Source organism: Stylophora pistillata, chromosome 13 (assembly GCF_964205215.1).
Source record: "Stylophora pistillata chromosome 13, jaStyPist1.2, whole genome shotgun sequence".
Lineage (NCBI taxonomy): Eukaryota > Metazoa > Cnidaria > Anthozoa > Scleractinia > Pocilloporidae > Stylophora > Stylophora pistillata.
In genome coordinates this window covers 23,359,924-23,382,227 of record NC_142531.1, presented here as the reverse complement: position 1 = coordinate 23,382,227, position 22,304 = coordinate 23,359,924, and the positions used below count along the sequence as shown (strand labels likewise).

Genomic DNA, 22,304 nt, shown 5'->3' with positions numbered 1-22,304 from the left:
TTTCCATTTCTATTCATAGGAGACTTGAGATTTACAAGGAAAAGATACAAAAGAACCAAATGGAGTCACTGAGACGGAATAATGGTTTGATTACTCTGGTGGTAACTTTTCAGTGGTACCGATTTCACAGATTTGCAGAAAGTTTAAGCCATCAGAGGTAGTGTAAAGTTCGTGTTCGAAATCAGAACCTTACCTTATGCTCTCCCATCCGAGATCTTACGATTACACTTACTATATATGGTAACCACATTACAGCCTGCTGTGTAGGCGTCTTACCATTTTAGGGCGAGTTAGCGTTAAGAAGCGCGCGATCGTTTATTTAACCGGCATTTTGGTGTCAGAGTCGACGGTAGGAGGAGGGAGGCGGGGGGGGGGGGGGAGGTGGGCTAGAAGCACTTGAGCTAAGTGACTCATAAAGCCGTAACTTTTTCCACTTTCCTTAGCATGAGCTTGGTGGATTGAAAGACAAAGTTCGTTTGGTGGTTCTTATAGTTTACTACAAATTTGGCCATCCTCCGTTTTTTTCGTTAAGCGTCGAATGCGTTTCCTGATATTGGTGGGTCGGTCGGATTGAAAAAAAAATCTCAAGAAGTCTCTGAATAGGAGGCCTGGTACCCCAGCATCACTTTTAAAAAAGTTAATATTTACATAATTATTAGTGCACGGTCTGGGAATAAAGAGATTATGAACTGAGTTCCTCAAATTATCGGTATGGACTTGCGATGTTGTTTGAAAAAGATTATGAAAGCGAAGTGGAAAGTGATCATTTGCCACCTTATACATATTAATTGCTAGCTGTTTAGTACGCCTTTCTTCAAGTGTATCCCAGCCAGCCCATGGGCGCCCAATTCATGTAATAAACAAGAAGATGGCGTCATATAATCAGAATTGGTTATTATACGAGCAGCCCTATTTTGCAGCTTCTGGAGTCTCTCAGATTGGCATACAATCCCATACTGGCCTACAATAGTCGAAAAATGGAATAACCAGTGCATTGTACATGTTAAGTTTTCTCACATTTTGTTTCTTTATCTCCTCGATTATTATTATAATGATCATCTTATAGCAAATAGAAATCTTCATTATTGAATATACGTGCCTTTTTCGACGGGAGAGTTGAGAGTTGCAAAATACAGCCTAATGTTCCTTTGTCTTTGCCGGGTTTGTTTAACGTATTTAGTCGACATGGCCGCAGATTATACCGCATGATAGATGTACCTCCAGCTAGAAATACTAAGGGGAACGAAAACAGATCAACATTATAGGCAGTTGAAGTAAGCAGCTGGTTGTAAATAATTGAAAAATGTTCCTAAGTGAATTTTTGTTCTAAGTTGAATTCATTTGAGTTCGATGTGATATCTCTTCAATTACTAGGGTGTATAACCGAGAAATGTTCAGCAGGCAACCCATCCTCGGAGACCCAGGAGTTGTGGGTCGATTTCAAGTTAGGGCATGAAGACCCTCTTCATGCCCTAACTTGAAATCGACCCGCAACCCCTGGGTCTCCGAGGATGCAGGCAACCGTGGACGATACTCCTACTCTTGTACGTTGGATCAGCGATGATCTGATCGGCCCAAAATAACGAATATGAAATATAAATATAGAGGCAAGACCGATACAACGTAGATAAGTAAATTTTAAGACGGAGTACAAAAAAGTGTTTTCCAAGAGAGACTCGATGCGCAAGGTCAGGGAAGCTTTTTTAATTTCAAGAGGCAACACTATTTATCCAGATGGCCTTAACGCTCGCGAAGAAATTTATTAGTTTCTAGTTATTTATCCATTTACCTTACTTCATTTCTATTTTTGCTCACTATTTCTATTTTTATTTTTATCTCATTGTCAATCAAATTAGTTTTACATATTTCCGCTGTTACATCATACAGCTATCTATGAAGCATCACCCCAATTCTCTGTTAATTCCCACTGCACCTGAAGAAGGCTGGTTTGGCCAGCCGAAATATAGTGCTCCGTCTTAAAATTTACTTATCTACGTTGTATCGGTCTTGCCTCTATATGTATAACTGAACCTCTTTGTTGAATTTTACCTTGTTGAAAGTCAGCCACTTACAGGCAGTCACCTATATCGCGCTGAAATTTAACGAAAGTTAACGAAGAGCTCTCCGATGCTTTTCGGTCGGAAAACTCATTTGAATTACAAATATTTTTTGAAACATTAATATTCGTATTTCAGATCAGACTTGCTCGCGGTAAGACTTAACGAGTCGTAAGAAATATCAGCGTCCTTTTTTCAGCTAGTCTGGGGTCAGGAAACACAGCATGTTTCAACCCAAATACCTTGGATATCTTCAGTTCTGTCAAGGCGGGAGAGTTTTTCCTCTAGGTTGCTGAAGCAAGGGGTTTGAATTTGAGGACAAAGAAGGATGAATAAATGTCACTTTGTCACGACTTTTCTCAAGGTAAATAACCTTCGTATTTATACATTTTGGATAGATATCCATTGTACGTGTTTCTCTTTGCTGTTTTAGTGAAAAAATCATTGCTTAGAGTCAAATGTAAAAGGGAAGGGCGTCTAATACACAGCGCTGGAGTAAAGACAAATATTCAGAAGTAGCCGCCATGACAGTTCTTGATGACCCACGTGACTTTTAGGGCGGCAGCAAGATATGCGTTCTTTATCAATAATGCACTGATCACTTAATGACTAGTTTCTTTTTAATTCTTTAGTTTTCATTATTATTCTTTACACAGTTTTTTTGGTATAATATTTTAACGTTAGATTTGTTTTAACACGCCTGTTATTTCTCCTACTTCCAATTTCCGCTGGTGAAAAGAGCCGAGTCGTCTTAATTTTTTTCGCTGAGAATCCGTTGTCTGGATATCAGAACTTGTGCTCTTGGTTACCACACTTGACTCTGATAGTGACTCTCTCTCCTCCCCGGAGTGTAAACTTTTATCAGTGACCTGTCGGTGACCTATCAGTGACCTGACATTATACTTGAGCAGTGGCGGATCCAGGGGGAGGGTCCGGTGGGTCCGGACCCCCCCCCATCAGACCCGACGCTTACAACTTTGAGACTGAAATTCTTACATCCGCAGGATCGTATATCACTTTTTAACTGGCTGATTTTTTTAAATTAATGAATTCAAGTAAACAGTAAGCGGCCAAGGAATTATAACGTGCAACCGCGACTGGTGGGAGGGGGTGTGGGGGGTGTGGGGGCGAAGTAATTTGCCTAAAAAGAGTCCAACAGTCCTCTCTGAACCAAAGTTTGGACCCTCCAATCAAAAATTCCTGGATCCGCCCCTGTTGAGGATGGCATGTTATGAACCAACATCTTATGTATGAACGTTGAACATAGTATATGCCATTATTCAACATGTATTGCTAATATCAGACGAGGGGGCTACAAACGAGTTTTTATTTTTCTCACTTATCATTATCTTTTACTTGTAAGAGCACTCACTTAGAGATGGGTGTGCTTGTATTCTTTAGATATTTTCTTTATTCTCTTCGGGTCAGCGTCATGAGATGAAAAAGAATCTTTAAATCAAGTACTATAAAGGGGGGAAAGAGCCTGATGAAAAGGTAAAATGAAATGTGGATTCACATTTTTATGCCTTCAAATAGCCTACAGTTGGAAGGTCGGCTTTCGAAGAGATCGAACAGACGTGGGCAATTGATTAAACAACCCTTGTTGTGGCTGCAGGAGAAACTTTAGCTGACCAACGTAGGCCATTTTAAGACACTTAAGGCACCAAAAAGGTCGAAAGTTTCTTCGACTGGGGCAGATCATAACGAAATCTTAAGAGTTTGATAACGGAGATGAGTGATCTTGACACTCTTCTAATACATTTCAGACGAGGGCATTTTTAGTAGACGCTTCCATAAAATTACTGTCTGAATTTCAAAATTTTCCCATAGAAAGCCTTATGCAGTCGCCATATTTAAACTCCTTAATTTGTCTTTTATGCGCATGCTTAGCCGCCATGATGTCTTCGATTTCTAGCCATGGGAAAGGATGACGGAAAGAGTACCATATAACCCCATACATTAATTATGCATTCCACTTCTTTGTCTTTCACAACAAAAGTTTAAAAACAAAGTCTACTAGTCTGAATGCATAATTAATGTAGGGGGGTTATATGGTACTCATGCCTAGGATGACATCCAATAAGGTTAGCTATATAAGTTTTGAAACCGATTAATACGGCCAGTCTCTGGGATGGATCCAGGATTTAGTCCAGGGAGGTTCGGAGAATTGTCAGCAAGCATGCTCCCCCGGGAGATTTTGAAAATTAGGCCTTCGGAAACATGACTACCAGCGTTTTGAGGGACAATTTAGGGGGTTCGACCCAACCACCCGAACCAACCCTGGATCCGCCTCAGCAGTCTTATAACAACTATTGCTGTGTTTAGCGAATTAGGAATTTAAAGCTAACCAAAGTAAAAAAAAAAAATGATAGAAACTACAAAAAAAAAAAAAAAAAAAAAACAGGAAAAAATATTCCCTCAATCCTCGATTTTTTCGATCTTTGTCGGATTAAGAAGACTTGCAGTTGTTTACATCACCACCTCACGGTCTGTTGACACTGGTGCCATGGAAACACACCCTGCCTCGCCAAATTTCCATGGCAACGATCTAGTTGTGTATTTTTAAGGTCAAGTGCCAAGAATCAAAGTGAGCCTGGCGATCCTTGAGTTTGTCGTGTAGCATTTACCAAGTGATGGAAATGAAATTTCCTGTTGCCTTTGTGTAGAGACATTGCAACTGTCAGTCTAAAACGTGATGGCTCTGATGGAGTCTTTCGATCCCAACATTGATCCACATTTTCACAGGAAAAATTACTCACCATCATATTAGTATAGTTGTTTTCACAATATAAATTTCCTTGTTTTTCCTCGTCAGGACAGCGTCTTGCATAGGATGAGGTTGTCACAAAATCAAGGAATTCAAGTGAAGAAAGGAAACGGACAACTTCTACAAAGGTGAGTTTTTTTGCTTGGTTATTGTTTTCGAAATGGCTATCTGCGCTTATAAGTCTGGTCTGCTGGTGTGTATGGAACGTATCAACCTTGATTTACCGAATGTCTGCATCAAAACTTGTCAGAGTCAACTGAATTGTAGGAAACGAACAAACAAGGCAATTATTCTGTTTTCTTTGATGTTTTCTTTTCGGTGCTGGAATTTCTCTTTGATCAAGGCGATTTATAACACTGTTAGATTGATGGATCAACCCTAGCGCATAGGTTCAGTTGCTAGCTGGAATCACAACAACACTGAAATCTAGTTAGTGTTTTGCAACTTATCACCAGCTTTGGAGCTGAATTGTTTAATCTTTTATATCATTATTATTATTATTATTTTATTTAAAGATTTGCACACTAATTACAATTTACGGGTGGTACGAATAATAAGACATTATGTCCCCTACAAGATTCGACTACCAGTCCAGCCGTGTGGTAATAATAATTTAAAAACGAGAAAAAAAAAAAAAAAAAACAAGAGAAAAAAAATCTTCCCTGATCCATCAACCAAAAATAAATAAATTAATCGATTAAGCAATAATTAACATGTGCATGCACTATAAAAATTTACTCTTCTACATTTGGGACAGATAATCTTAAAGGTCGGCACACACGAGGGGACTAGTCCCTGCGACTAGTCCGTGCGACTAGTCCCGGCGACAAGTCTTTGAAGGGTTTACACGAGGGGACCGGTAGCAGGGACTAGTCCCTTAAGGTGTTCACACGAGGGCACTCAATTGCACAAGAACATAGGAAAATTAAGAGGCAAAAGATGTTTCTTAGTCTGGGGCGTTACACGAAAACAATTAAAATTTGGTAACTTTTCATTGTAGCACTATTAAACATCAGCGTAAACGAACTACACTTATTCAGTCGGATTATTCATGCTTTTACGTGTTCCGTTTTTGTTTTTGTTTTTTATTTTATTTTTAACATACACAGTCAAATAGGGTAGAAATTCCATCAAAACGGCTCCAAGACATCTGTATATGTTTACAAAACTAGAAATAGTTTTTTATTCTTCAGTTGTAGAAATCTAGAAGTCAGGGAAAATTCATCATTAGAAACTGCAATGTTTACAAATACCGGAAGTCACGCATCATACTGACCCGTGATTGGCTTATTTACCGTTTAGTCGCAGGGACTGGTCGCACAAACAGTTCACACGAAGGGAAAAACATTTGTTTCATGCGACAAGTCCCTGCGACTGGTCGCACGAATTCAAACCAGTTTGAATTCGTGCGACCAGTCGCAGGGACCAAATTTTGGTCCTTGCGACCACAGAAATGTGTAGTTCACACGAAGGGACTAGTCGCATGAAACTGGTTGCTGGGACTAGTCGCAGGGACTAGTCCCCTCGTGTGTGCCGACCTTAAAGGTCGGCACACACGAGGGGACTAATGTTTAATAGTGCTACAATGAAAAGTTACCAAATTTTCATTGTTTTCGTGTAACGCACCAGACTAAGAAACATCTTTTGCCTCTTAATTTTCCTATGTTCTTGTGCAATTGAGTGCCCTCGTGTGAACGCCTTAAGGGACTAGTCCCTGCTACCGGTCCCCTCGTGTAAACCCTTCAAAGACTTGTCGCCGGGATTAGTCGCACGGACTAGTCGCAGGGACTAGTCCCCTCGTGTGTGCCGACCTTAAGGTTACCGTGCACCTTCAGGGGTGTCTCGCATGCAAGGGATATAACGCGTCTGGTTTAAACTGTAGATATCTAAACCCCTATATCAAATTAAAACTTATAGGACTGACTATCAGACTATACCAAAAAGTTTGGAAAAAAATGAATTGTCGAATTTTTCACGACTTCTAAATGCGAGCGCCCGAATCACCTTTTGAACGTTACATGTTAAAGCGAATTTTGTTTTTCGCTTATTTAATGTGTTCCTTCGTTTCCGGGGCCAAAGCGCTAAAAAAACGTGTCAGCGATTTGCCATATTCAATTTCAGTGAAAAGTTACAGAACATTTTTGAAATAGGATTAAAAAAATGTGGAGTGATCGTACAAAAATCGCTCTTCAAAAAAAAATATTTAGAAATAAAAAATTCGGAGATACGTTTTTGTTGTTTTTATGTAAAACTAGCTACTGTCAAAATTTGAGAGCAATCGAACAAATTCCCTTTGACTTGTAGCTCTTAAAAGGTGATTCGGGCGCTCGCATTTAGAAGTCGTGACAAATTCGACAATTCATTTTTTCCAAAATTTTTGGTATAGTCTGATAGCCAGTCCTATAAGCTTTAATTTGATATAGGGGTTTAGATATCTACAGTTTAAACCGGACGCGCTACATCGCTTGCACGCGAGACACCCCTGAAGGTGCACGGTAACCTTAAATGAACGAACGTTGTCCCCATTGAAAAGATTATAAAGACGCTTAAAAAATAAGGATTTAAGTTGGCACTTGAATGAACCCAAGGATTCAGCCAACTTGATATCATCAGGGATAATATTCCAATGATACAAACGCTATCAAAGAAGTAGTCCCGAAAATGCGAGGTACGATTTCTATTATATTTGTCCTTAGATAAAGCTCAGTACTAGCACGGCGAGTGCATCCTCTTTCAAATGAAAAAATATTTATCAAAATGTCTGGCAAAGTTAACATTTCCTTTCATGCACTTGTAGAAGAAAACTAAGTCTAGATATTCAAGCTAATAATTTAGTGGCAGTAACTTAAGTTTAATAAGTTTGATAAGACAAGTTTGATGTTGAAACCAAGTTTAATATGTTTCAAAGTCTTACAAATTTCTCTAGGATTATTGAAAAGTTTGATGTTAGCATGATTTCTTTTCAGTACTGCATTCAATAAAAAAACCTTGCAGCCTTATTGTCTAATGTCTGGAGACCGTTTTCAAATTAATACTTTAAAAAAACTGTTGGTTTTCAAACTTCTTCCTCGAATTATATTTTATATCTCTGATAAAGTTGATGGTCAATCTGATGGTTTTTTTCTTTTGAAAAAAATGAAAACAATTTTATCTTCTTCAATGAAACTGTTGAGAAATGCAACATTTTTCAAGGTAATTTGGTAATATCAACTAAGTTGAAATTGTAAATTGGCCACCGTAAAGAGTTAAAAAGCTGACGTTTCGAGCGTTAACCCCTCGTCAGAATGAATTAAGGAATTGTGGGTTGTGTGTGAGTTTATATCCAGAAAGTGAAGCTACATGGCGGCGACGAAAAAAACACAAATAAATTAGTAGAATGAGAAGCGTTCGTTGATACCTGTGGGATTAAGAGTGACGATTTGGAAGATAAACTTTTTCTCGAGAGTTTTGCGGCTTTTCTGAGCTACCTAAATGTAAGGAAAGACCGCAGATCGCCATATGTTGCTTAGAATGATTAGGTAGATTAAAGTGTCTAGCGACTGGTTTAGATGCGTCCTTGTCATTCCTTTCTACGTGGCGAAGGTGTTCTCGGAATCGGTCACCTAAACGTCTTCCTGTTTCGCCGATGTATTGCTTTTTGCAATAAGTGCAAGTTATGCAATAGATGACGTTGGCTGAGGTGCGCGTGAAGTGATCGGTGATCTTAATGGATCGTTTGGGTCCCGATATTTTTTCAGCGTTGTGAATGAAAGGACAAGTTTTGCATCGTGCGCGAGCGCATTTAAGAGTGCCGGGTTGGTCATTAGTTTGTAATGAACTTGTGACCAAAAAATTGCCTACGGTTTTGTCGCATTTGAATGAAATGAGTGGAGGTTGCGAAAAGATAGTGCCAGTCTCTGGATCGTTTTGAAGTAATTTAAAGTTTTTACGAATAATGGATTTAACTGAGTGGTTGTGAGGATGAAATGTGAGGGTAAATGGAATGCGGTCGGAATTTTCCTTTTGTGACGTTTGTAGTACTGACTGTCGATCAACTTAAGTTTGGCGCGGTGGTGACCCGCTTAAACGACAGAAACAGGGTAACCACGTTTTTCGAAAAACTGGCACATAGACTCTGATTTGTGAAAAAAGTCACAGTCATCACTACATAAACGACGAAGTCTTAGAAACTGAGAAAAGGGAATGGAATTCTTCACATGAGATGGATGCGAAGATGAATACAACAAATAACTATGTAAATCTGTAGGTTTGTAATATACACTAGTACATAAACCGTTGCCTCACTTCAGTTGAAACTTTGATGTCTAAAAAGGATAAAGAATTGTCGGAAATTTCTCAGGTATATTTGAGAGCCGGGTGAAAGGAATTGACTGCGGTTATGAATTGAGTTAGTTCCTCTCTAGTAGAGGAGGTAGCGCCGATACAGTCGTCAATGTAGCGACCGTGGAGTTCAGGTTTGGGGCCATTGTATTGGCTGAAGAATTAGTATTCGACAAAAGCTACAAAAAGATTGGCATAGCTGGGTCCCATTTTGGTACCCACGGCTACGCCATTAGTTTGTTTGAAAAAGTTGTCCCCGAATGAAAAACAATTGAGTGTGAGCACTAGTTCAGCGAAGCGAAGTAGTGTTTCAGATTTAGGTTCCTTAACAGTGCGTTGATCAAAAAAATGTTTGAGGGCCAGAAGACCTTCGCCATTAGGAATGATGGTACAAAGAGATATAACGTCCATAGTGAAAAGAAGTTTGTTTTCACCAAGGAAATTAAAGTCGCGAAAAATTTGAAGAGCGTGTTGACTGTCCGTTAATATATGATGGCAAAGTTTTGACGATGGGAGCCATAATTTTGTCTAAATAGCTGGAAATAAGTTCGGTAGGGAAACTGCATGCAAGCCGAGACAATGGGCCGACCCGGGTTGTTAGGTTTTTGAATTTTTAGGTAAAAAATAAATACACGAAGTTTTAGGAGTGGTTATGATGAGATTTTTTGCAGTGGCCGACAATTCTTGTTTAGCTATGAGTTCGTTAATAGTATTTTTGACGGTGTTTTGATTATTTGAAGTGAGATCTTTCAACATTTTTCAAGTCGAGGGCGGTCTTAGTCAGATTGGGGAAGCCTCATATTACATCGCGTTGCCAAGCAACAGTTTGACAAAAACTTGTTTTTTTATTGATAATGGCCCGATTTATACTAGAGACGGATCATCCGTATAGGACGAGCTTGGGTAAGGAACGGTAGCTCGTCGGATCATCCATCCAGACGAGCTATCGCGATAGTCCGTCTTGTCAGATGAATTATCATGGATAACTCGTCAAGACGGATGATCCGTCGCTGTGTATAAATGCGGGAAGAAGACGAACTATCCACGAAAACTACACCTCGTTACAAGAAGCCAGCGGTTATTTTCAAGATGGCGGACAATTAAGTCAAATGATAACATTACATAACATAACATTTATTCAGGAAGCTACAACGCAAATGTAAAAAATACATCCTGAAAAGGGAAAATCGTGAGGTTAGCCCTGTATAAAAACAATTTCCCTGAAGCCCAGAAAGACAAAAAAAAGAACGTGTATGGACGAATACAGAAATGAAATACCTTGCGCTTGTGTTAGCGAAGGAGAAAAAACAAAATTTGCCGCAAATGCCGCACTAAAACATTTGACTAGGGCCCAAGCCTTTTCTTTGTGCTTTCTCGGAAATCTGTTCAGAAAACTCGTCCCAGTATAAAACACGGGACGAGTTACATGACACACCGATAGTTCGTCTCATAGTCCTTCACGTATTTATACTGGAGACGGATGATCCGTCTGGATGGATGATCCGTCTCCAGTATAAATCGGGCCATTTATGAGTTGCGACCATAACCTTCAGAAGAATTATTGGATTTTTTATTTTTTCAATCTAAAATATAGAGAACACAGTTGTTTGTGGCATGAGTTTTCATCGAAGAACCAAGCGATTTGAAATATAACCACAAATAGCAGTTGAAACTAAATTTGCACAATTACAATTTACATTCCGATACAATGATCTTAGAAGAATTCCCAGCGAACACTTCGATTTCTTCTAATCGTTGCTTGAAAACACAGTTATTTCCTGTTCACTCAACTATTAAGACCTCTGCAAGTACTTTTATACCTGAACGCAAGGGGCGGGGAAAGGCGAGGATATAACTTAATTTCATTCATGTGAGAGTATCAATCTGCTGTCAAATTAAATCGGTAAATCCACGTTACATTCACATGTTAATGTAGAGCAACTCAACACGGTAGAATTTCAATACTGATCTATAATTATTTTACGTCGCAAAATAGTTTTAACGTTGGAGTTTCTATTGTTCGATGAATTTTCTAATACTCAGTTGAAATTTCTTTATTTCTGGCTTTAATTTCTTACACGTACAACTTATAGCCTCGCGAACTAGCTCAAATTTAATTAAAATGCTGTGCACCATCAATCTTCGCGCATCGTCATCGTTTCCATCTTAACTGGCGAATCGCTTTAGTTACGTGCAACAGTTCCTGCATTTTAAGTATGTACCTTCGAGATGTTCACTGTCGTCAAAATAACTTTCTACCCTAAATTTCTTATGTTTCCAGCTAAACTCTGGTAAAACGAAAATGAGATTAGCATTATAAAAATTATAAAAAAACTTCTGATTGACAGAATTAGAATCATACTTGGAAAGATATCTTAAGCGAAAATATCCTTAGAAGACTGTTACATAGAAAATTCGGAGAAGAAAGGGCACACACAATACCGACCCCAGAAAAGCTACAACTAGTTATCTAATTAAAATTCAGTGCGGAGAACAAAAAGTGAAAGTTGTTTACCCTTAAGGTCACCTTAAAGAAAGAGGTGTTTGAGGTGTCAAACTGAAATTTAAGAAATATTTTCTTAATCGTGAATTTGACATAGAATTTGATAAAAAAAAGAACGAGCCTGAAAATAGTCGAAAGTATAAGAGTAGGAATTTTCAGGAATTCCTGTGCGAGGTTAACTTAGTTAGTTAGTTAGTTAGTTAGTTAAGCCCCTGGCTCCAGGTTGGAGCATGGGCCATCGACAAACTGCCGCCACTGACGCCTCTTTTCTGCCAGCTGTTGCAGCTCCTTCCAGTTCTTCCCGAGGGCCTTCATCTCTTTTTCCGTATCCCTCCTCCAGGTATTCTTGGGGCGGCCCCTCTTTTGTTTTCCCTGTGGATTCCAACGCAGGGCTTGCCTCGTAATGCTGTTTGAAGGTCTTCTCAGCGTGTGGCCTACCCACATCTATTTTCTCTTCCTCACTTGCTTGACCATCGGTATTTGACCTGTCCACTCCCAGAGCTCCTCGTTTGTGATCTTGTCTGTCCAATGTATCTTCAGGATTCGACGCAAACAATGATTGACATATGATTGTAAATTTCTTGCCGTTTTGACTGTCATCCTCCATGTCTCTGCCCCGTATAACAGCACAGCTTTTACATTAGAGTTGAAGATTTTCAGCTTAGTTGATGTAGATATGCTGCCAGAGCTCAAGATCTTCTTAAGGGAGTGGAAGGCTCCTCTTGCTTTATTAATCCTGTTTGCAACGTCTGCGTCAGTTCCCGCACATGTGTCTACTACGCTCCCAAGGTATGTAAACGATTCCACCTCTTCGATATCGGCATCATTCACTCTGATCTTCCTCCTTGAACCTGAGTTAATCTTCATGACTTTGGTCTTTGCGGTGTTGATAACAAGGCCAGTTTTTCTTGACTTTTCTTCCAGAATGCTGGTTTTGTTCTGCATTTGGGCTCCTGAGTGAGATAGTAAAGCAATGTCGTCGGCATGATCCAGGTCATCAAGCTGCTGGGTGAGCGTCCATTGTATTCCGTTCCTGTGGCCCGCTGTCGATGACTTCATTATCCAATCAATTGCCAGGAGGAAGAACGGTGAAAGAAGGCAGCCCTGCCTTACTCCGGTTTTAACTTCGAAGCTATCCGACAGCTGGCCTTCATGAATCACTTTACAGGTGGTACCTTCGTAAGAGTTTCTTATGATGTTGATAAACTTCTGCGGAATTCCATAATGAGCTAGTAATTTCCAAAGAAAGGGGCGATCCAGACTATCAAAGGCCTTTTGGTAATCCACGAAATTGATGTACAAGGACGAGTTCCATTCAGTTGATTGCTCTACGATGATACGCAATGTAGCAATCTGATCTGCGCATGATCTAGCTTGGCTAAATCCAGCTTGCTGGTCCCTCAGCCTTCCATCCACTGCCGATCTTAGCCGCTCTAACACAATTCGGTTGAAGACTTTACTTGCTGTGCATAACAAAGTAATACCTCGATGATTATCACAGTCCCTGAGGTTCCCCTTCTTGGGCAGTTTAACTATAAGTCCCTCTTTCCACTCAGTAGGTGATTTCTCGTCCTCCCAGATGCTCTTGAACAGTTCATGTAGAACCTCTGTGGTGGTGGTGATGTCTGCTTTGAATGCTTCCGCTGGAATGTTGTCGGTACCGGCTGCCTTTCCGTCTTTCATCTTCCTAATGGCGCTACTAATCTCTCTCCTCGAGGGTATGGCGCAGTTTACTGGGAGTAGATGTTCAGCTTCTGGGATATCGGTTCCTTCATCTGGGGGTGGCCTGTTCAGGACCTCTCCAAAATGCTCGACCCATCTATGCAGCTGTTCCTCTGTAGTGGTCAGAATATTTCCTTGTTTGTCCTTGATGGTATGATTAACATGACGAAATTTCCCAGCTAGCTTTCTTGTGGTGTAATACAGGTCTTTCATGTTCCCTTTTGCTGCGGCATCCTTCGCCTCCTTTGCTAGGTTCTCTATATAGCATCTCTTGTCCTTTCGAGCACTCCTTCTAGCTTCCTTATGCCCCGCATCGTATTCCTTCTGCGCCTGTGACTTTTCTGCACGTGTCCGGCTGTTGTTAACCCGCTCTTTCTTGCCCTTCCTTGCTCTCACTTTCTTCAGAGTATCCATTGAGATCCAATCCTTGTTTTGGGACTGCTGCCTTCCTAAGGTGTCCTCACAGGTACTAATCCATGAGCTCTTTAGAAGCTCCCAGAGCGTGTCAATTGTACCGTCTTCATCTCTAATATCTTCCAGTACTTAAAACCGGTTCCTAAGGTTGATTTGGAAAGCCTCTGCAGCCCCTCAGGTGTGTCACAAATTGTACTTGGTTCTAGCTTGCTGTTGAGCATGACACCGCTAAAGCTTCAGTTTTAGGGTGGCTACTAGTAGATGATGGTCGCTACCGACGTCTGCTCCTCTCATAGCCCTGACATCATGTAATGATCTTCTGAACTTTCGGGCAATACAAAAATGATCTATCTGGTTTTCGGTGATGTAATCAGGGGAGCGCCACGTAGCTTTGTGGATCCTTTTGTGAGGGAAGATACTCCCACCAATCACCAGGTCGTTGTTGGCGCAAAGGTCTGCAAATAGCTCGCCATTTTCATTCATCTCTCCTTATCCGTGATTTTCCATAACAAGTTCATACCTCTTATTATCCCCTCCTATCTTGGCGTTGAGATCTCCCATGAGAATGGTAACTTCCTTTCCTCCCTGCCATGCGATGAGACTCTGCAATGCGTTATAAAACTCCTCCTTGGTTGATTCATCGGCTTCATTGGTTGGTGCGTAGCATTGGATAATTCTAACATTAATTCTGCGATGCGATGTCTTGAAAAGGGCAGTGATAAGTCGAGAGTTGAACGGTTCCCAGCTAATAGGCGTCCTGATGGCTTGCTTGGAGATTATGAGAGCCACTCCTTCTGTGTGGGGTGCACTTGGGTCTTCATGGCCTGAGTAGAGCACTGTCTCTCCTGTGCTGAGTTTGCACTTACCAGCTTCACTGAGACCGAGGATCTCCAGGTTGTAATTCCTCATTTCCTCTGCAATGGATGATGTTTTTCCGGTTTGGTACATGGACCTGACATTCCACGTACCGATTCTGATGGTGTGTCTTGGAGAAAGAAGGCTAGTCAGCCGCCGAGGGTCCTTCTGGCTTTGCCTCTGCCGCGTCATTTTCCCGGAAGGGCCTTCTCCTGCCAAGATGTCTGTAAACGTGTTTCTGTTTGTCGATGTTTCTGTAATCGTAGCATATCCACTTGGCAGGTGATTGGCCTACCAAGCTTCACCAGAGCCCTGTTAGCCGGCATTACCCGTTTCCACCTCCCACGACGAGGACGTAGAGGTTAACTTAACTTCATTGAAATATAGCTTAACTCAAGATAACCGAATTATACTGCTACAAGTTCTAATCACCTTTAAAACTGGAAATCTGCTTTCATGTCAAACACTACAGCAAGAAAAAGGTGACAGAAATTCTACCTGTACATGTAAGATAAGACCGCCAAAGGAATAGGAAATAATCAACTTTCTTATGTTATTTTCTCAATGCTTTTAAAATAAGATTAAAAACACGCTTAATGAAAATTCTTGCTTGATACCAATTTTGCCTTTAAACACTATGTTAAAACAAACCACTCAGTCCTCGCAGATTAAAAAACTAGAAAGGTTTGAAGTCTGTTGCATTTGTTAATTTTTTTTCATTTTCTTGCAGATTGATTGATGCACCAATCCGACAAAGAAGGCTGTGATTCAAGTGAATGCTAAGATCTATTGAGTGGTATTAAACAGATATAGCGCATTTCTCGCAAGAATAGGGCGAATTAGAGCCAAGAGTCATTCGTTAAAATCGACGATTTGAAGCCGAACGTAAGCAAATGTAATTTCTTGAATTTGCTGGATTTAAATTTTTTTTGTGGCTAATTATTCATGGCATGAGCTGTTTAAAAATTTGAAATTTTCCCGCCAAAAAACTTGGGGAAAATATGGGTGCTTATACTACGCATGCGCCAATTTCTTCAAATTCAGCATGTAAATAACATCCGTTCAAATGTGGCGAATTTTCCCGCCAAAAAACTTTGGCGCATGCGTATTTTGGGCGCCGTATTTTTCTATCGGTCATTTAAATATACTTTTCATAGCCAATGATCAATAAACTTCATCTTTATTTCGTTGTTGTTTTGTAATATTAATAGACACTCATTAAACCACAAAAGTTTCATATTCAACAAAGTACTTTATTTGTTTTAAATTCTCTATAATTACAGGTCAATTAAATAAGTAATTTTCAATTGAATCATTAAAAGTGTGGAGAAAAATTTTTTAGTGTATATATATACTAAGACTTTTGGCGGGAAAATTTGGACCAATTAGCACAGTTTTCCCTGGTAACATTTTCGGCAAAAATTTTAACAAGGTTTCCCTTAAAATTTCCCGCCAAAATGAAATTAAACAGCATCTCGTGCCAAAGAAGTGAGGTAACGCCCATTTGTCCTCTCAAAAAAAAAATTTTAAATGGTCTCCATTTCTTTGCACGAGATGATGTGTGGAAGCATCATGGCAAGCTGTAGAAATATGTCGTCAAAAATTTCGGCAATTTGCTTACTTCAAAGTTTGTTTTTTTTAAACCAGAATTTTTTTTTAATCCTATAGCTTGCCACGACGTTTTTCGGATTTAAAGATCTTAAAGCCGTCAGTTGTCGAATGTAACACAGGATACAGGTTGAAAGAGCACCTAGTTGGACCGAAATTGAATGAAAAAAAGAATAATTGGAGCATACTCCTGAGAAGTTTAGCCTCATAGGGCCTTGAACTTAAAATCACTTTAATAAATAAAATCGTATAAAGTGTTGGAGCAACCCAGTTTAAATTTGATTTCAGCCCTGAAGGGCTAAAATTAGGCCGGGCTCCAAGTGTCTTAAACGATATTCCCTGAGTAAATTGAAAAATGAAATAATATCGACTGTTGATTTTATCCTCAAGAGCTCGGAACAATTTGGCTTAACGTTCATTACGAATAAGAACAATTCGCGCAACAAAGCTTATTTTAAAAATATTTTTTTGTTTTCGTAATAATAACCTGAATTTCAAATCCAATTCCAAACTTTTGGCAAGATTTTTTGTCTGTATTTCTGTGTTACACCGAGTTACTGCACCTAAAATCTTCCTTCCACTAAATCTAAGGAGTAACTGAACTATTTTAAAACCAAATGCCTGGTCTGAAGAGCAACACGTGATTCATTTTTGCAGATGCGACTCAATTTACAAGATGAATTGAATCACCTAAAAAGTTCGTATTATAGAAACAACTGTATATTAACCAGAAAAAAGGTGACCATCGCGATAAAGAAATTAAAAGTTACTCGCCTCTCAACCCTAGGACACAATAAAACTTACCCTTTAATTTGTATAGAACAAGTTCGTACTTTGGCTGGTAGAATCAACGTGCTTTCTGTTCAAATTTCAATATTTTTACAAAAATGTATGTTCATTTGTTCTTAATTTCATGTTTTTTTTAATGATATTCATCATCAATTGCAATATGTGAGAGCATTCAACAAGAAAATCTAACAGTTGGAAACAATTTTGTTTTATTTGGATTTCTGTTTCACACGTTTGTCCTTAAATATACGTGCCAAACCAAAATTTCAAATTGTTGAGAAAAAAAAATGACTGAGTGGTATCTTTAATTTTCTTGTTCATCTGGGATTACCACGAGACAGTTATCATTGCTCCTTCACAGCAACTAACAGTTAATCAATTTGTAAACAGTTGTGTATTTGTTTATTGGCCAAAACATTGTTTCGTATGTTTGCGTGAATTTTCGTTTTAAGTGTAAACCATTCTTCAACGATTTGCGAAATAATTTTCAGCCATATCGATTAGAAGTAATTTTTACTGGTTTATATAACGATAGATTTCGCCGGATGCGATCAGTTTCTAGAAAAAGCTCTTGACCAGGCATTAGAGTTTTAAAAGTAACATTTTCACTAAAACCAACCACAGTTGATTGCACAAAGTAGTCGATAGAAGTTCTTAGAAGGCAGTGTACTGTTTTTTCCTTCATGTATAGCGAACAAATCGGTTTCTTTTTCCAAACGAAAGTACTGAAATTTCCAGTTTAATCGAGTTCATGCCAAGAGTGAATTTCAATGAATCAATGTATTTTGCCAACGTTTTCTCTTGGTAGCACTTTGAAGTGCGATGGTCTGCACAAATGTTGAGCCCAAGAACTGTTGTCAAGATTTGTTGACTGGCCTGAGTAGGGGCTGTTATGCCTTTAAAGATTATGCTAGCATAATTTTCGGCATAATTTGAGCAAACTGGCATAATTTCTGCCAAGTAGCAATGCTAGCAATGCTAGCATAATTCGCATATTTTGATAATTATCAGATCAATTTTGATGCTACAATATGATCATCTCTACTCTCAAGTACTTAGTGACGTTATTCGATATTTTAAGTTTTAGTTCAAGTAGTAGCATTTGTAGTTCAATGTGAATCACTGAGCGACGTCTGAAACGGTCCGAGCCCGGGTCTGGGGTGCACCGGAACCGGAAGTCACATTGTAGGCCATGTATGGTCTGGTACTAGTGTGCATGTTAACATGAACCACGTGTTTATTTGAATTTCATTGTGGATTTATTGCGTTTCTTTCTTGTAGACCAACGGCTTCTAATTAAAAAATGTATTTTTTGGACTTATTTGCAATTTTTTCAAAGAGCATAATTTTAAAAAAAAGGGCATCATTTGGAAAAAAGAGCATAATTTTAGCATAATTTCGCCCAAAAAGCAATGCTACTAGCATAATATGCTACTTTTACTGGCATAATCTATAAAGGCCAAGGGGCTGTTATCATTGTCAATTGTCAACTTTGGTTCGCAAAAGTGTTTTGCTCAGTTTTGAAGTAGGCAAGTAGATGGCTGTCAGAATTAATTAGACTTGTCAGTTAATCAGTCTGTTAAAGTTAGTTCGTTCCGTTTAGTCTGCTGGTTATCCCGTTGACTCTTAAATCGTTTGTAAGGTGCTAGTAGTTGCAGTCTTTTTATAGTTTATTAACAAGCTTCTAAAAGTCAGTCGCTGAAAATGGTCCAATGCAAGTTGAACACCGAGTAATGTACCAGTCTATGGTGTGGTTTGAAAGTCGGCACTATTCAGAAGTGCGCTTTTTGAAATATGAAACAGGCAAAATTTGAATTTTAGATTTCATTTGGTCTTTGTCCGAGGTCTTTTGTTCAAGTGCCATATACCTGAACAAATATCGACTTTGTGCAACGTCACCTGGGTAAAATTGTGATACGAAGTGTTGTGCAAACCAAAAGGTCGTGAAGTGCTTCGAAATCAACGATTTCCAGTTTCAGCTCACTTATATGCGGCCAGGTTTAAATCGATTTTAAGTTATTACTTTGGTCATTTCAATGAAATGAGATCATCCGAGATAAATTGAACCAAATCATAGTTTGTAGTTCAAATAAATAATGCGATTTCTTAAGGTTTGCAAAACGATCCGCATCATAACGAACTATATTCCAAAAATGGTGGCGAAAAACTATTCATTTATTCATTCCAATACTCTTGGCGGAAGAATGAGGACTTTCTATGATAATCTATAGATAGAGCCACCATTTTTGCTACTGTTAATCAATAATTTCAAAACTCTTATCTTTGCAGTATCCACTAATAATCCAGTCATTCTAGTGAATCTTCTTGGCAAGACTTTTTGTCCTTCGATCCTTCTGACACCTTTGCTTCTCCTTAAAATAGAAATTATGAATGTGATCAGGGAATGCTTACTGTCTCCGCAGAACGAAGACGCAAAATCTTAGGACCTTCAAATATAATTTCTATATAATTCGCTACATACATACATACATACATATAATTTTTGTTAAGGCAGGTCGGTTTGTGGCAACCCAAAGGCTGGTGTGGACCTGCCAGGAACTAAAAAGGAACTACTTAAATATATGGACAATTCTAAGGAAAAAGTAAAGAAATTTCAAGGACTTAAAAGTATAAAAAATCCGTTTGCTTTGATGTTATCACACAGGCCTCCTTTTCGAATTGAATGCGATCTAATGTCCTTGAGGCCTGTCTAAGTTTTTGTTTAAAAAGCTGTAGAGAGGAAGCATCCTTGATGGCTTTAGGCAGCAAATTCCAGACAATGGGCCCTCTGTACCTTGCACTATTTCTACCAAGGTCACTGTTACACCGTACATGCGGAAAGTCATTAATACGCCTTAGATTATAATTACTATCAATGTTGCGTTTTGTGAAAAGGGCAGTAAGTTGATCAGGTAAACTATTATAATGTACTTGATACATTATAGAAGCGAGTCTACGTTTGTAAATATAGCCTAATGATTTCCATTTAACTAGGTCAAGGACGTCAGAGTCAGGAGTTTCGCTGGGCAGTTTATGGATTAGTTTGGCTGCTTTCAAGTGTAAATGTTCCAATTCATTAAATGTAGATGGTGAACAGGACCCCCAAATAGCAATGCAGTATGTGATGCTTGGGACAATCCCTTTAAAATATATTTCTTCTAGTACACCTGATGGTAGGGCTTTGAGCTTTTTAAGGAATTTTAGCTTTCCTCCAAACTTGTAGTGCAGGGCTTTAACTTGCGGTTTCCAGTTCAGTTTATAATCAATTTCAACACCCAAGCAAGTAGATTTGGTGGTGAAGTAAATGTGAGAGTTTCCGAACATTAGGGGTCTCATTGGTCCGACAAAGACTTGACTGGAAATTAACATTGCCACGGTCTTACCAGTGTGAACAGTCAGGTGATTTTTACAGCACCACACTTTGAAGTCGTTTAATATTAAATTTAACGCATCAATGATTTCTTCGACTCCTTTCCCAAGGTAATAAATTGTGGTGTCGTCTGCAAACATATGAATGCACCCAGTTTCGGACGAGTTCGGTAAATCGTTGACATATATTGTGAAGAGTCTGGGACCCAGTAAAGAACCTTGTGGAACACCGATATCAATTTGTTGTAGCTTTGATCGTACACCGTTAACAGTAACATATTGGGATCTTTCATGAAGGTAGCTTGCGATCCACTCGAAGAACACACCAGACACACCTACATCGGACAATTTGTCTTTTAGGATGGTATGGTCGACGGTGTCGAACGCCTTCTTGAAGTCAACAAATAAAACTCCAACTTTGTAGCCATCATCGATTGCCTTTTTCCATGCTTCGGTCAGATACAAGAGTAGTGATTCGGTGGAGACACCTTTCTTGAAACCCCACTGATTTGAGTGTATAAGTTCGTTTGTTACAAGGTGATAATCTAAGGAATCACAAACAATGCTCTCCAATATTTTGCTATTTAAATTAAGCATAGTCAGTGGTCGGTAATTGGCGCAGTCTGATTTGGTCCCCTTCTTAAATACTGGGATTACCTCTCCAATCTTCCAATTACTGGGGAAAATGCCACGTTGTATACTATTTTTGAAGATACTAAAAAGGCCTTCAAATTAAAGCTCCTATTAAAGCGCTTCTAACGAAGGGAAAGAGAAAACACGAAGACTCCGAAATGTAATTTTAAATGAAGCAAAGGCCACCAAGTTATTTGTCGGAAGAGTCGTTACATATCCTGTGGCAATATTTAACTACAAAACATTCTCCGATCAGACTACACCTTCACAAAACATTCTCCTTGAATCATCAATTCATTTACTCAGCGCAAGATAGATATGTATTTCTTTTCAAATATTTTAGCATCGTGCGTTGTGCTTTTCTCGAAGCTAACACCCTGATTAATCAAACTTCGAGTTAATAAACCGCTCAGACAAAGCAGCCGACTCGCGTTTGGTCGTTTAACTGAGAGGATACAACAAGGTTAGCTATTTGATGGAGTTTAAATACAATATTTTGACGAAGCAATACTCACATTTTGTTGTTAGTAACACCAGAATGCTTCTGTTACTATTCTGAATTGTCTAACGTCTTTTTTCCAGAGGGCATCTTAATTTTCAGAGCATCGGAAGGCGGTCTTCACTCTTCGACAGACAGCGTGGTTTGCTGGAAATTTTACAATTCTTGATGAATATGGATTAGCAGCTTCAGCCAATAAGTGACTGATACGTCACCGATTTAGTGCGGATTTTTGTTTGCACGCTTTGGAGCGCATTGAGAATCAAGAGGAATGAGATGCATTGTGCGAGAGGAAGAAAAAATCAGCATTTACTGGACTGTAGAAAGTCTTCTGTAGGAGAAAAAAACTCTGAAATGAAAAAGAAAGCATTGAATGAATTTGTTAATAAATTTTGTAAGACTCAAACTGTTGGAACTGATTTCGACAGGATTTCCGTTTAACTCCTTACTCTGAATTATGCGTACATCGAGTTTTATGAATAAAATAAACCCAAGGAATGATGCTTCGTCTTATAATAGTATGGGGTTATACGGAAACTTTTTCATTTGTTTCAAAGGCATATGAAAACATCAAGGACTGATTATCAGCTAGGATAAAGATATAATGAATAAAACAAGTAAAAAAGACACGAAAAAACGGCATGTTTGGAACCTTGACCACGGACCGCAACAGCAACGCAGTGCAGTCAGATGCTCTACCCACTCAGCTGTGGGGAACTCGTCTGCATGTAATTGTGAATTTTAAGATCATATTTTAGGAGACCCACG

At 39.1% G+C, this 22,304-nt stretch overlaps 1 long non-coding RNA gene across 1 annotated transcript; it reads left to right on the top strand.

Moving 5' to 3' along the window:
* The first annotated feature begins 1,430 nt into the window (after positions 1–1,430).
* On the top strand, positions 1,431–22,038 carry LOC148718226 (uncharacterized). The gene is made up of 6 exons (XR_015994458.1): positions 1,431–2,421; positions 3,459–3,551; positions 3,948–4,141; positions 4,873–4,952; positions 15,369–15,434; positions 21,620–22,038. It is a non-coding gene; the product is annotated as an uncharacterized LOC148718226 (long non-coding RNA).
* Positions 22,039–22,304: the final 266 nt, after the last annotated feature.